Consider the following 16,106-nt stretch of genomic DNA (forward strand, 5'->3'; position numbering starts at 1 on the left):
CCATGTTGGAGAAACTAGTAGAGCATCTATTAAAACAATTCTCCTATTCTTAATAATTCCTTGTGAACTTTAGTTTACCTATTTTTTTATTTATTGAATTATCTTCATCAAACAATTATCAAGAGCATAAACCATAAAGATCATAAAAGACAGTGGACACAAAATATAGGCTCCAAGCCAGAGAAAAACCCCTCCAAGGGGAAGTCCCAGAAATAATATCTTCTCTTCTTATAGAATCATATCAAATAATCAGAAAGAAATTTTTACAAGCTCAAATTGGGAATGGGGAGGGGAACCAAAAACTATTTTGAACTCAATAGCCTTAGACACCTTCTCATTTTTTCACTTGAGAAAAACTGCAAAAAGATTTAGATCTTTGGACACTCAAAACTATTTATCAATTGGATCAACTTTGCATCTCATTGTCACATGCACACACTCAGGGGTTTACTGGATGAAGTCATTACACTAAAATCACATTTTGATTTTATTTTATGCTCGCATATATATATGGAAAGGAAATTGATCTCTAATTTTCTTTCCAAGGAGGCCGTGCAGCAACACAAGGGGTAGTGGATAATACAAGAACACTGAGATCAGGAGATATATCAGTACTTCCATCGGCCTTTCATCAAACAGGATGGGGATGATTCTGAATGATTTGCCATGATCATTCGGAGGCCTTTTGCATTTTTTATTTAATTTTGAACTATATGATCGGATTATGATGTTATATTAATGTATATATTTATGGACCAAATGGAACATGGTACCGGATAGAATGGCTTGGTCCATTTCTGATATTTTGCATATCCTTTAGGCAGTTGATACAAGATGCAATTTTTTTTTTATAATGGGAATTGCGATTTTTTTCTTGGGAAAAAAAAATAGATCAAATAAGAAATCCAAGATCCAAATGCTAAGACCAAGTCCACTCACAAGCCCCAAGTCAACTCTTCTTTGCATCCTTTTCAACATGTCAAAGTGTCCTCAAGTCAACGATGGTCAAATCATTCCAAACCTAGTCAAATATCAGTCTTCGTCCCCCCTCCAACAAAATTTTGGCCTTCTACAACATACTTGCAATTTTCGGCCTTCTTGCAACTTTAAAAGTTTCACATGTGTGAGGTTTTCTAGGGAATTTTCTCTCTCTCTTGACTTCGCTTTTCTTCTCCTTTTTCTTTGACTTATTCTCTTGACTTTTCTTTTTACCTTTGGATCCTTTTTCTTTAAGAGATAAAACTTCCTTGTGTGTATCAATTGAGGTAAAATTTCTCTTATATATAATTATGTGTGGAGGTTAAATTACCCCAAACTGGGTTGACTTGGTTTTTTAGGGACAAAAATAAAATTTTGACTCAAAATAGTTTCTTCTTTACAATTTATTTTCAAAGCACAAATGAGACTTCACTTCAAGACTCACGAGAAATATTCTTATGACTTGAAAAACCATATAATCATGAAGAAAATTCTTAAAGTAGTTGACCATTCAAATGGAGTATGAAATTCGATGAGCCCTAGTATTGCACCAAGAATGTTACAACTCCCAAGGCTTCTCAACTTAAATTATCAACCCATGGTTCGTACAAACTTAGAGGTGATAGTGCTATATGAACAATAGGTTAGGTTGTACTCATGTCACCCTCAGGTATTTGATAAGATCAAGGTGTTCAGAGACCACTTCTTCAACTAACTACAAAAAGAATTTCCTATGGAAGCTTATCATGATTGCAAGAAAATGAACATGATTCTAACTATAGAAATGAATATACCATTCATTAAAGGTAAATGCTAATTGAAATTGCATGAAAGGAAGAGGTTAATCTAATTGTAGAAGTAAACCATGCAACTCATTTTTTATACTCAATAAAATCAATATCCTACTTGCATGAATCATTTATCTATTGGTAGCTTGCTTAAAAGTGAGGAATTCAATCTTCAACACAACTATATAGAAAATGTTAAGTCTAATTCTACTTGTTTTCTTATGTTTGCAGTGAGGATAGGATGGGATTGGAGTGGTATTAAAGTCCTCCTTAATCATGAAATCAAATATTTGGGGCCATTATTCAACTTTCGAGTGTAAAGGTCAAAGTCTAGAGCGAATCTGGTTGAAGAAAGAAACACTATAGGACTGCTACAAGAGGTACTACAGGAGGCCACATTTTGCTAAAGGGGTCCTATTTTCCTATAGGAGGGGTTATGAGAGATTTTTGACGACATAAAATGTATCTTGATGGTGAAGGAATATGGATGAAGGTGAATGAAGGGTGTAGAATCCCCTTGGCCAAGCTTAGTATCCCTCAAAGGCCTATCTTGCACCAAATTTCATGTCTACAGTGTCCTTTATTTTCAATGTAAGAGTGATCTCAGTGATAGGGTTTGGAAGCAATGTGAAATGTCTAAGAAAGAGATGTAATGGTCTAAGTAGAATTGGAATAGTGGTCCCACCCATGCAAGTCAACAAAAATCCTTGTTAATCAGTCAAATTCATGCATTTAATGACCAATATTGTAGCAAAATGAATCAAAGTGGAATGGATGAGTTGATTTATATTTCTTCCATATCTAATCTATCCTAAAACATGAATCGAATATAATTTCCAAATCAATGTTTCTAACTCCTAAATTATAGAAACCAAACATGCAAAGAATCTCAATCCAAAACTAAATAGTTTTCAAGAAATCATAAATAAAAGTTTTTAGCTTGTTGTTGCATAGTCTTCTACCACACTTCCAACAAGAGAGGTAGAAATCCAACCTGCAACTACAATTTTGAAATATAAACATACTTAAGAAGTAAATTGACTTGCATAAGAAAAGAACAAGAATAAAATACAAGAGAGGGACTAAATTCTCTAGGTTGGGCCCAAACCCAAGGGTTTTAGCCCTCCAAAACATACTTAGATGGAGGAAAACAATAAAATTTCCATTAACAGAAAATAAGATTCAAATACATGGCATGAAATATGAAAATAATAATGTCAAGCACTAGGCTCTTAATATCTACCTTATATCCCCCAAAAGTTTGAATCCTAATGAGCCTTTAGGATGGCTTATTTATACAAATAGTAGTTGAGGGGTATCTCCCTTGAAAAGAGGAGTGATTCCCTCCAAAATATTGAGATTTTTGGATTTGGTTCCCTTGGATATTCTTGTGCACTTGCATTCCTTGGATACTATTGAATTCAAGTTGTTGGTGAGGAATCTTTGATCTCAAGCTGAGTTGGTGAGTTAATGCAATGGAAAAGCCCCCCTATATTCTCTCTAGATTCCTCCAATAAGTTCATGCATAGTAAATAGCTCCAAAAATTCTTCTTTTTCATTCATATTAATCACATTAGGCCATGAAATATGACAAGAACCCTTTATTCTTCCTACTAAGCATATTATGACTAAAAATACTAATTAATGAGGGAGAAGGAGAGCTTTAAGGGCTAGAGGATAGCATAATGGGCCTCAAAACATACCTATTGATGGGACCCATCATCACCCCCTTGCTGAAGGTGTTGCTCACCCTTTGAGTAACTCAATTTATGATGTGAAGTTCATACATGGCCTTGGTGGCTTCTCTGACATCCCAAGGTATTTCAGATGGTTTTCCTTCCTGTGGATAGAATCTTGGATTTTTCTCTATGTCTACCCACTCCTTTTATTCTTCTGCCTGGTCTCTTCTTTCCTGTAGGCCCAACAATAAGGTAGGACAGAGTTTGAGGCCTATCCAACTTATCTTCAATATTTGCATGATTATTTTATAGGGTGGGGTTCTCTCTAAGGCACTCCTTAGTCTTTCTAGAGAGTGTTACTCTCTGATTTGAAAACCTTAAGGTAGAGCATGCCATCTTCTTTATAAAGCCTACAAAATTTTTGTCCCCAACATCCTATAGGTGTCCTCAAAATGGAGGATAACTTTTTCTTGTGTTTCCATATACTAAGGTGCCAATTCTAAATAGGTGGAGATGAGGTGTTGGTTACTGATCCTAGCCTTGGGGCTCATTAATTATTCTCTAATTTATAAAGGCACCTTCTCTTATTTTTCCATTACCTTCCTTACTTCTCCAGCTCTTGTCTCTTCATGGGTCAACCAAGAGGCTAGTTCCATTAGTTGCATCTTCCCCAACCTGGGGTTGGGGTCCTAAAATTTCATGTCTGTGAGGACCATATTGTGCATGTAGAACTCAACCAGTTTGGTTTATCCTCAATACTTGCCCTTTTGTAAAATAAATGAATTTTATGTAGTGTTTTAAAGGTATAGATCCATACTGTGTTAATGTCCTTATCTAAAATTACAGCCACTTCTCCTTGAGAAATATAGCATAGAATTTGGATCAATGCCTACATTGTATGACTTCCATGGATAAACATGCCATAGTGGAAAATTGTGTCTCTTTTTCTTGCAACTGTTCTCTTAGCCTTTTGTCCTCTAATTATATCTACTCCTTCGTGATTGATTCCCTAATCCTTATGTCACTCAATTCCTTTCTCATTTCATTTACTTTTTCCTCCATGAGTCACTTGATTTTCATAAGTTTCTCACTATCCAGATCCACCTCCTATAATTTCCCTTACCATTTTTTCCACTCCATCTACCCATCATTTCATTTTTCACTCATCCCTCACTGTTTTTCCCCATTCCTATCATCTAGGGTTTCAAAAATGAAATAAGATTACTTCACCAAGCCATCATGAAGACACATCAACACAACCTATGGAAGTAGGGTTATCAAACAAATTAGAGGAGGTTCCTAAAGCACCTAAACCTGAGGTGACTAGGATGTACAAGAGAGGAGAGAGGCTTTTGTTTTCTTCTCATGATGAGAAAGGGGCAAAGCCATCTACATCAGAAAAACAGGGACCATCAATGCAGGAGAACAACATGGTTGAGCATGAGTTTGAGTTGGTTGACTTAGAGGTAGAAGATGATACTTCTAGCATGCAGCAAATGATCCGAGACAAAGATTATCAAATCAAGGAACTCACAGTAAACATGGCAAAAGCAAGGTTCATCATCTCATTCCTAGAATAAGAAAATAGTCAACTGAAGACAAAACAATTGATCATGGAGAAAGAGGAAACCAAACTATTGGGAAAAATAGTCATGGAGACAAATGAGCCTGAAGGAACACAAGGAAAAGGTAAGAGAAAAAGTCCAAGAAATAAAGGGCTTAAAAATTCATTACAAGAAGAAAATCACATCTTACTGAATGAAGAACTGGACCTAGAGGACAGAATGGCTTTAGAGGTCAGTTAAGACAAAGAGTATTGGCTAAACAGGGTCAATGACCACTTGGAGAAGTTTCTAGAAAAAGAAAATAGAGACAATCCGTTGCTAAGGCACATGGCGCACCATTGCTAGGCTCAAAACATGATCTATAATGTCAAGGTCAAGCAGCTGGAGAACAAGCTCAAAGAAGCCCAAAAGGACCAAAAAGATGAAGGAAACTTTGAGATGCTTGCTAAAGCATCTATGAGGTCTTAACATGAATCGTTTTACAGCTCTTGGCCAATTTTGAGCAAATTCTGATTAGTTTTGGTTTTTTGCAAATTTTGAGGCCAAATTTAGAAAATTAGCAGTTCCAGGAGCGTAGCGCCTTGGCGCTGCGCTTTTTCCTCTGGCATCCATTTCAGGAAAAATTTACATTTTTGGAAATATCTTGCCATCCTCTAAAAAACCATTTCCTCAGATTTTCCAGAGGAGGCTTAGATTTTGAGAAAAGTGGAAAAAAGTGGCCAAAAACTAGCTTTCTGGACCCTTTTTTGACAAGCACTACGCTCCTGGAGTAACCTTGGGAGAATAGATTTTTGAAGGCCTTCCCATGGGTCATTTTAGGAAATTAAAGATGTTATGGAAACTAGAATTTAAAATATAGTTTACCATTCCATTAGATATTCATTTGGACCTAAGGAAGGTACCTGAAATGGAGCTCAAATTCGGCGTTGCGCTACTGCAATTTCCTATGTTTTTAATTGTAAATTTTACTATGTAAATTTTCTAGTTTTCAGTTTGACTTGGTCAAAGTAAAAACTCTTTATGTAATGGCACTTTTTCTAGGCTAGGTGATGTAGGCATGAATAAATGTACATGATAGGTTGTTTTTATGTTTAATAGGTCTCATTAAGGAAGCAAACTCCTAAACAAACTCTCCAAGAAGTGTTTGAGTTTCAACTTCTCATTCTCACCTATTGGTTGAGAGAATCTTGGAGTCAATTCCACCACCTAGGAATTTGACTCCTGAAGGTGGGGAAGTAGTCTAAGTGAGTCCATATGTATCATTTATCTTTCAGAGAGAAGGATTGGAATTTTTTGGAGGAGGCTTGCATGTAATGATCTTCTCAGCTAATATAGAGACTATTGTAGCTATTTTTAAGGAACTCTAGTCCAGTGAGTTCATAGTGTTTGTTCTTCTTTCTATATATTTACTAATGATTAAATCATCTTTATCCAAATGTTTTTTCTTCTTTCTATGGATACCTTGTAGTTAAATAGACAGGATTATTGATTTCAAGCTCTGTTTATATGGTTTTCATAGTTATGTTTATGTCTTCTAAAAGCTAATGAACTCATATTTTCTTATGCTCATTAGTCTCTTCTAAAATTTCTATTCTATACTACATTGACAATATTCCAAGTACACCATGGCCTTATGTTACCTATCTTCTTTATATATTTTCTTCTGCACTCCTAAAGCCTAGACCTAATCACTGGCTCCAAACCCTAGTCCAGCAAACCCTAAAATCTAAAATTTACCAACACACAAACAATCATACATATCTAGCCTAAAATTTATTTCTTTAAGGTCATTTCACTGATTAGAAACTTTGAGAGATCCCTCTCTTTCTTAGTAGGGCTAGCTACTGTGTTGAAGTGGTTTGAGGTTACCCTTCTCAATCTCCTCCTCAACCTAGGAAATTGTAAGGGACTAACATTTTTAGCGTCGTTGGTGGGGAACGAAAGATCATATCTTCCCTGGGAAAGAACGAAAAGGATCAGATTTGATTGCTAATGGTGAACAATGATCAGACACAAGAAAGGTTGTGAATATTTCACCTGGCGACTCCAGTGTCGAAGAATCCAAAGGTTCAGAAATTTCATGGCGACTCCACTAATAAAAAGCCGATAGTTTGAAGAACTTCTTGGTGTCTTAATTATTTTCAATATGAATTCAACTGCTCGAAGGTATGCTCCTATGAATCGAGCTCATATTCTTGGTTTTCCGAATCAAATTCCTTGTATAGATTGGAAAACAGGGCTGCCAAAGTTTAAAGTTCAAGATGAAGAAGATGCTAGTTTTCATTTGGTCAAATTTCATTTTCATATTCACAGATTAAAGGCTAAGTTTCCTGAAGATTGTCTGATGAATATTTTCATGGCTACTTTGGAGGAAATGGCAAGGAAATGGTATGAGAGTCTACCATATGCTAGTTTATATTCTCTAAAGGATTTTCATTCAGTTTTATTTCAACATTATCAAAGTTGCAATTTTTCCTTATCAATGATGGATAGATGTTGTGAGATTTTTGAAAATTTTATTCAATTTCTTGAAAATTCATATGGGGATGAAAAATGTATGGAACATGATATATTAGAAGCCCTTGATGATTTTTCCTCCCAACAAGAATCAACAGTTTCCTCCTCGGATGAAACAGACTGGGATCAAAATAGAGAAAGACCTACTCCTGATCTTCAAAATGAAAATCACCAAGCCAATGTTGATCTCTATAAAACTCAATGTTCTCCTTTGTCTGACGGTGAAATATATTAGCTCTTGAAAATCCATGTTACAGTCCAAGTTAAGGCAAGTTTGCAGGGCTCACAAAGTCAAGATTGTGTGAGTGAAATTTCTTCCATTATTAAAAATGAAAATTTGGGTTTAAATGACGACAGTCGTGAGGCTCATGAAACTATACGTGAAGTTGTTGTGAGTAAGCCAATTTGTGATGTAGATTTCCTGCAAGGAGATCAGTGAACAAAGACAATTTTCTTTCATGAAAAGGATAGGGCTGATCTGTTTAATAATCTTGAAGAATGTGTTTTGTTCAAGGATGATTTATACTATGAAATGGAAGAGTACGAGTCTGAGATAGACAATATTCCAGAGATAGAATCAAAGTTTCTCATGCTTGAGAAATTTACAGACAACACTCAGGTGGTAGAAAGTCATATTTCCCTATGCCTTCCTATGGATCAACAACCAAGTATTACTTTAGATGAAAATCAAAGGAGTACTTGTATTTTTGTCAGATTTCAAGACAAGGTAACATTTCATATTTTTAAGGATCGTTACATTGATTTGTTGCAACCATATAGAAAGATGAATTTTCTTGTATTTACGAATCATGAGTACATCTTCAATGGACACTTGGAGTTGCCTAACTTTTGTTTTTTGAGCTTGCTCGAGGAAAGTACAAGAAAAATTCAAGTAGGTAGCCATCTGCTGGATTGGTTACACTGGAGGGATCATTACACATGATTGTATATACATCTTCAGCAGGTGGGTGGTTATCATCACGATTTGAAGCCCTCAAATCTTGATGGTTTGTTGCCATAAGTAAGTTCAGTCATTATGTTTTTTATAGTCAAGTCAATTCACTTAGTTAGTCAATTTTTAGTTTGAGTTTGTTCCTTTACATTTTGAATCCATGCCCAATGAACAAGGCTACTACGTCTACGGTGTTCTTGACACCTCCAAGGAGTTGCCATCCCCAACTAGAGCCAATGTTAGTGTCAGCGAGTTCAGCCTATCACCAGTGATCAAATATGCTCTTACACGGTGTTGTTAGGGTGTCAAGTTAATTTTTTGTCATTTCAGTGAATCTTCAAATAAAAATTTGGTCACTGGTTGTTGTTTCTAGGTCACTACTACTCCCTTAACTTATTCATGGTCTTCATCACTTATCATGGTCATTGTCTTCTTCGAGGTATCATATCTTCATTTAAGTGTCTTGGGTCATGAAATGGTTAAATTCCTCATTTTAGGTCATGATCTAGGGTTTCATTCCATGTGTCGTCATGATACCATATGTCAAAACAAAACAACTCCATCATGTAACTTAGTGGGTAAAGGGAGTTAGCAGCTTAGGGAAAGAAAAATAAAGGTAAAGGTAATGTTATTTCAAATAAGACAATGTTGCAGTACACTACCTCGTCGCATCATTCCTCATAGGGACAGTGTTTCTTAAAAATATGTTTATGACCAAATGGAGAAGAATTTTACAAAAGTGAAAGAGGATTTTGTCAATGATAAGACAAGGAACAAAAAATTCCTTCAGTTTATGCACCGATATTATGATTTGAATGAAATTACCAAACTACACTTGCTACAGGAGAGTTGTTGCACTTCTAGAGAGCTTGAATTCTATACAACATTTCAAGGGTTTGTAGGTGTTGGTAGTTCTTAAGGACTCTATTGTTGTTATAGACATTTTTGTCCCTTGCAGCTCCAAGCATGAAATGTCCATAAACCAAGGGCTCCTAAGTCCCTAAAAGTGTTGTTCTAACCCCTAAAGGAACAAGGTCAACAAATTACAGCTTCTCCCAGAAGTTCTCCACCAGAAACTGCTCAGAATAAGTCAAAACACAATCATTTCAGCTGCTCCACTGGCTAGCTGCATTGCATAGCACCTAAATACACTAGCTGGGTGTGTTGCAACGCACCTAAATGCACTATCAGGGTGCGTTGAGCGGGAAATGACAAATGGCAGGGCCATTCCGCGAGGTGTAAAGACAATGGAAGCTTCTAGAATCTTCTCCTATGACACTTGCCTCAGTGAATTCGACCAAGGATGAGTAAGAGGCCTTCAGTCTCCAAGTGGAAGCAAGAACTGACAGAGAGAAGACACTAATCAAATCATACGCTGACTCATCCTCCTTGCATACATCTATATATGGATCCCTCATCCCAGAGATCAAGAGGCTGGAATTTTGCACATTGTAAGGAATTGCTGTTGGTTTTGAGATAGAGATCAGAGTATTGGGTGATTTATGCTTTTTTGGAGGTGAAGAGGGGCTTCTTCGCTGGGAGGTTGATGTTGGGTCAGGAATCATCGGTTGTAACTCCTCCTGGATCTTCTTGTTATATCAATAAAACTATTTGAGTTTTTTCCTCCATTCTTGTGTATCATTGATGCTTGTTACATTTGTATGGTTAGCTTAAATCTGATCCTAAGCTGTTTATGAATATAGATCCATGTCTTTGTATAGTTTTCTTCTTCTGTGATCTTACAGGTACTTGGTGAAGCTGGGAAAGTAAGAGAGCAAGTAGCTGGAAGCTGTCAAAGAAGAGAGGGATTGGATCAAAGGATTAGCGCAAGATACAGGTCGGTTCTTTCTATCCCCCTCTATCTTTAATTCATAAAGGAAATACAAAAGTAGTTTTCTCTGTTTGTTTCTAAGGTAGTTTTCACACCTTAGTGGGATAGAGCAGTTCTAAATAGACACTTTTCCCGGTAACAAAATGGCGACTCCGCTGGGGAGGATTGTATAATTAGTTTGTTTGTGTATCTTTTGTTGTTTGTTTCATAAACTTATTAGTAGCATTCGAACTGCATTTTCCATAAAAAATGCAAAGTAGACATCTGCTACTTCAATCCATTCACTGGATCTATTTATGATTCGAACAGCTGATTCAAAAATGATCTGATTGCCCTTTGTGATAGCTCTTAGACCCTCCTTAGATCTACCCCCTGATTATGCATTACTGATTGCTTTTACTCGGCCAAAAACCAAAGGCTAAACTGCAAACCGTGACCTAGAACCCAGATAGAATTCTCGTTTCTACCCCAGCACAGGCACTATGAAGAGATCATGCATTTCAAAGCACTTCCCGAAAGGGAAACCTGCGCTGCAATCCAGTTTCTCTATGTTACAGGTGCGCTGATCAGACTAGCCCTGTGCAGCTGAGGTTCTTGTGCTTCATTCTTTCTAGTTTTGTCTCTGATTTTTGCAGCTTGTGATCAGTATATGTGCCTGTTTAAAAACCCCTTTTCCTTGCTGTAATTCCGCCTCCTTTGTACAAAAGAACTGTAGATGTTTTTGTGTGTTTGTTGCGTCATTTATAGTTTTCCATTGCAAAAGTAGAATAGTCGTATTGTCGTCCTTTGATTTAGATCTGTCGCAAGTGTCGATTTCGATCATAGGAGAAAGTTTGATTGCTGTTGATGGTCGATTATACTTGTACTATTGCCTTTGGTCTGAATTTGTGACTTTCTAGTGTCAAAAATGAGTATTTATTTCAAAATCATAAAGTGTCGTAATCGTCTTTATCTTTTGATTTCGAAAAGAAGCTTGTTTGTGTTTGTCGCTTGAAAGCAAATTCAGATTTGTACATCAACTTTCTTTTTAGCATCAATATTAAGAAAGTTGAAAACAAATACATGCACATGTGCATTTGCATATTGACAGTCTGTTTGGCTTGATTTAGGAAAGTGCATTTATAGTGTGCTCTTTGCTCTTTTTGAAAAGATTGTGTCTTTCTTTTCCCCTAGTAGCTAGGATTTTCATTGCTGAAAAGAGATAAAAGTTTGCTTATCATCTTTAGATTGCATTTTAGGAATTACATCTACATCTCGTGGTGAACCCAAAAGGCAAACTTCATAAGAAATATCAACTTAAAATAAATTCAATGAATCTAACAACGCTTTGGAACTTAACGCACAACATTTAGAGGTCTAGGCTAGAGACGTATTCCGGCGTCGTAAAGCCTGGTAACTGTTGTCCTCATTGATGGTTGGGTGATTCCTCCACTTTGAGACGATAAGTGCCAGTACGGACTTGTGCTCCCACATACCGTCGAGTATATTTTGGGAGACCCCTATAGGCTTAAATCCTTTATCCATAGGAAGCCGTGTCTGCCGCCCTATCGATCGCAATGCACTGAACACAGCATTCGGGAAGATTGACTGTCGTACCGTAAAAAGTATTCTGCAGTTTTGCGATTGGTTTGGTACTCCCTCTACCTAGATCTTGAGAGCAGTCCCTTTTGTTCCTTTTTAGACTCTTTAACGGAAAAGGTCCATCTGAGCACTTGTCACTTCAGGCTCATTAAAACTCGAAGGAGACTAGAGTCATCTTTTGTTTTTTCTCGACTCTTAAAAACTGAAAAAACAAGTTGTGTCAAAGCGTCTAAAAAATTATTTTAAACGGAATATTCATCACCCCTTTCCTACGTTGATCTTGGGTCGAGAAAATGGAGTCTACCAACCAAGGAATTCCCCTTGGAGGAAATCCTAGTCCCTTCTCCTCTTGGGGAGATGTTGGTGCACCCCATATGGCCACATTGTCGCTTCCAGGACTGACAATTGGTTTGCCTGTATGGCTCTTCTCAACCTCTGTCGTTCAGAACACCACTATTCCTGAACAATCGAATCAGCAATTAGACGAGTCCAGAGTTGCCCACCAGCCTTCTACTTCCTCTAATTCTTCTTCTCCTCCTTCCTCTTCGCTTGATGGGGCTAGTAAAGCCAAAAGTCAAGTTCCTAAGAAGAAGAAAGAGAAGAAGAAGAAAGAGCCAAAGGCGAATGGGGGAAAACGAGTGTCGTCTAATGAAAATCCACACACTACACCGACCAGGCCTAAATCGCCATGTGTCATTTGCAAAGGAGACCACTTTCACAGAGATTGTCCTTGCATCCCTCAGATATTAAGGGACTGGTCTCCTAGATTGCACAACCCGGTGTCGTCAACCTCTGATGATCATGTTGAAAGCACACCATCAACTAGTGAAAGTGAAGTCCCACGACAAAAAGGAAAATATAGATTTCCTTGTAAACTGTGTGAAGGCGATCATGTCATTCACCGTTGTCCCTTCTTAGATGAAGCCAAAAGAGTTTTGGATGGTCGTCCGGTTTCACCGTTACGACTTCCTCCTGGATATAAAAAACTCTTGCCGAGTCTGTCACTAGTTGAAAATCCAGCTGGCCCGCTCAAGTGGTCGGCCGAAGCACCTATCATTGAAGATAAACCATCTGGATCCATACCAGACGAAAGTCAAAAGGTCGAGGCGGCAGTTGACCCGGTCTTGCCTTCAGAGGTTTCATCTTCAGATGATACAATCACTGAGGAGAACAAGGATGACACCGTCCAAATTCTTTTCATAAGCACAAACTCCAACAAACATGGGGGCAATATACCTGTTCCTTTACCGCAGGAAGGAAGTTCGTCAGAGTCGTACCCGGCCGTCTATTCGGTCCCACCTCCAAGCAACCTAGTTGTCTCCTTCGACTGGAATCAACTAGGCAGACCCCGTTTACCAGCAAGCATACCATTCCGAATTATCGTCCAAATATATAGAATGGTTATGGCTGGTACCATCATAGATGAGGGGGCTTCTGTGAGTATCCTTTCCTCAACTGCTTGGAAAGCACTTGGTTCGCCATCGCTTTTGCCTGAGATGAGAAATCTGACAGGCTTTGATAAAGGAACCAATCGACCTTTAGGGATCCTTCCCGATGTGCCCATAACATTGAGAAGGAAAACCGTTCGCCTGAACGTAATGGTAGTTCAAGGATCCCTAGATTACAATCTACTCCTTGGACGAGACTATATTTATTGCATGGGAGCGATTGTCTCCTCACTCTTTAGAGTAATGTGTTTTCCGCACGAAGGAAGAGTGGTCAAGCTCGTGGACCAGCTTTCATTCCCCAGATCATACAGAGCAAATAGTCATATACCATCCGTGAATGGTCTTTTCACGCAAGAAATGTCTCAATCTCCAGTCCGTCCTCCCGATGAGCGCGGGTAATTCGGAGGGATATGACTGAAACCTAGGGGGCATGCATCCTGGTCTGCTTCGGCAGGAAAACTTCGGGTATAGGGTAGGTTTCCGCGGGATAATATGGCTAGTCTGTACCCCCGTCCGTGAGTGGAAGAGGGGGTTATTCTAGTACAGGATTCTCTTGTCAAAGTTATGTGAGTTGGCGAGCACCGCCACTCACCTTTGTTTATCTCGGTAGATATCGCCGAAGAAGTGTTTTGTTTGCGCCGCGAATAGAACAATCTTTGGGTAACCTGTAAGAGGTAGGCCTCTCTCGTCAAAACAAGTGTTTTGACGGAGAGAAGTAGAGGTAACCTTGAAACTTTGTTTTATACCTGGGGGCATGCAAACCTTTTGGAGTGCAAGCAAAGAGCGACTATTTATTTTTTAAATTTTTAGGACCTCTAACCCTTTAAACTCGTAGGATTGGTCGTCTCCTAACTTGCATAAAGAAAGGATGTGGGGCAAAACTCTAAAAGTTGCCGTTTTTATATGAGACATTCTTATCATATGACTCGATTTATCGAGCAGTGTTTACCGCGCGGTTCAAGCTCGTTAAAAAATAAACCCAGATCGAGCAAATGTTTCCACCCGCGTTTAAGCTCGTTAAAAAATGAACTATTCCCCGGTAAATAACCACCGTGAATGTAGTACTTCATCCATTAAAGCCTTGGTCGTGTTTCAACCGTCACCTCCACTTTTTCATTGGCCGATCATTCACCTCCATTTGATTGTTTACCCATTTTGAGGAACAGCTGCGAAGAGTGATTTCACTAGCCATCCTTGTGACACTGCCGTGATTGGAAAGTTCCAAACCTTACCTGGAATCAGCTGCTACCCTTTTTATCACTCGTTCCTCAAAAGATGAGTCTCCTTTAAGCTCTTTTCAACTGACTCGTAAAATATGAAAAGATTGCCAAGTCCTTGGCCTTCTAGCTCGTTAAAGGGGCAGGAAGTGCTATCCCTCCTCTAGATTTTAATCTTTTTGGACCTGAGGGATTATTACACAAAAAGATCGAGCGCTTGTTTTGTTCGGCTCGTTAAAACAATCGAAAATTCATCCCTTCTGTATTGAATAATACTTTTTCGGACTTAAGGGATTAGATGACGAAAAAGGAATTTTGGAGTTACCTTTATGTACCTTTTCAGACTCTCTAAAAATGAAAAGGACCGAGTTATCTTTGTCGTTAAACTCGTTAAAAAGATTAATAGCGACAAACTTGTCTTTAGACGAGAACGAGTTTCACTATCGCTAGGCTCGTTAAAACATAGCAATGGGTTTGCCCGAAGGGAAAATTATAGAACAAGCATATGTTATCCTCCTCAAGCTTGACAAAAATAAAGAGGTACTGGTCAGCAATGACTGGGGAAAAATTGGGAAGAAAACTCAAAGAATCTTTGTTGGTAGCAAGTCGCTCTTGAACATGACACTTCCACTCCGTGTCCGAGTCGGGTTGGGTTGTTTCATTCACCAGTCACATCACCATGGTCACGCTATACCATCCGCATTTGGGGTTAATGCTACCAATCCATCACATAAGTGTCGCCGACATGTTCAAGAGAAGTCATCCAGATAAGTCACCTATGTCCCACCCACTACCATACATTATACTCCATTCTTTCATGACCGCCATCCTGAACCGTATATCATCAGATTGTTTTCGCCTCCATCAAAATCATTTGCTCCATTCCGTGCCATTGATGTGGGATTCATTAAGGCCCTCCTTTGATGGATCACTTCTCGTCGACATCAGCTCATTATCCAAGAAGTTGATCTAGGAACACCCCATTCAGTACTTTGAAGCTTGCATGCCTCAATGGCAAGTTTCTCACTTCCGGCGACAGGTTTACATCAATGGCCTTCGACCGAAAGATTTTGCGTGGTGTTCGACGCCAAGTCCTTTATTCACACCACGTGAATTGTACTGTAGTACCTTGAGGGTCATTATCATTAACGGTGATTCCTCTCGCGCTTGTTAACAGTTTACATCATTGACTGGTAATCAAGCGATGTCTTTCCATGTTCGACTTCAGAACATTTCTCGCATGGATCGACTTGTACTTTGAGTGAAGATCGGACGAGATTGAAGACCCCGGATCTAGTTTCATTCATCCGGGCTGCGATATATATTCAGGGAAATAAAGACATTGAAATGTACAGCATTGCAGCACAGATAATCTTCCTACCAAAAGGATGATGGCTCTATCAGAATCATCAGTCTACCCTCAGACGATTGTCTGTCCTATGTACATGAAAATGAATTTATAAAGCTGAGCATGCGAATGCCTGCCTCAGCTAGATCATGAAAAACAGTATGAAGATAATGTATTGTATTGTATCTTATTACAGGTCTCC

This window comes from Pinus tabuliformis, chromosome 9, assembly GCF_031772625.1.
Source record: "Pinus tabuliformis cultivar Carrire ecotype Pingquan chromosome 9, CPIR1, whole genome shotgun sequence".
NCBI classification, from domain to species: domain Eukaryota; kingdom Viridiplantae; phylum Streptophyta; class Pinopsida; order Pinales; family Pinaceae; genus Pinus; species Pinus tabuliformis.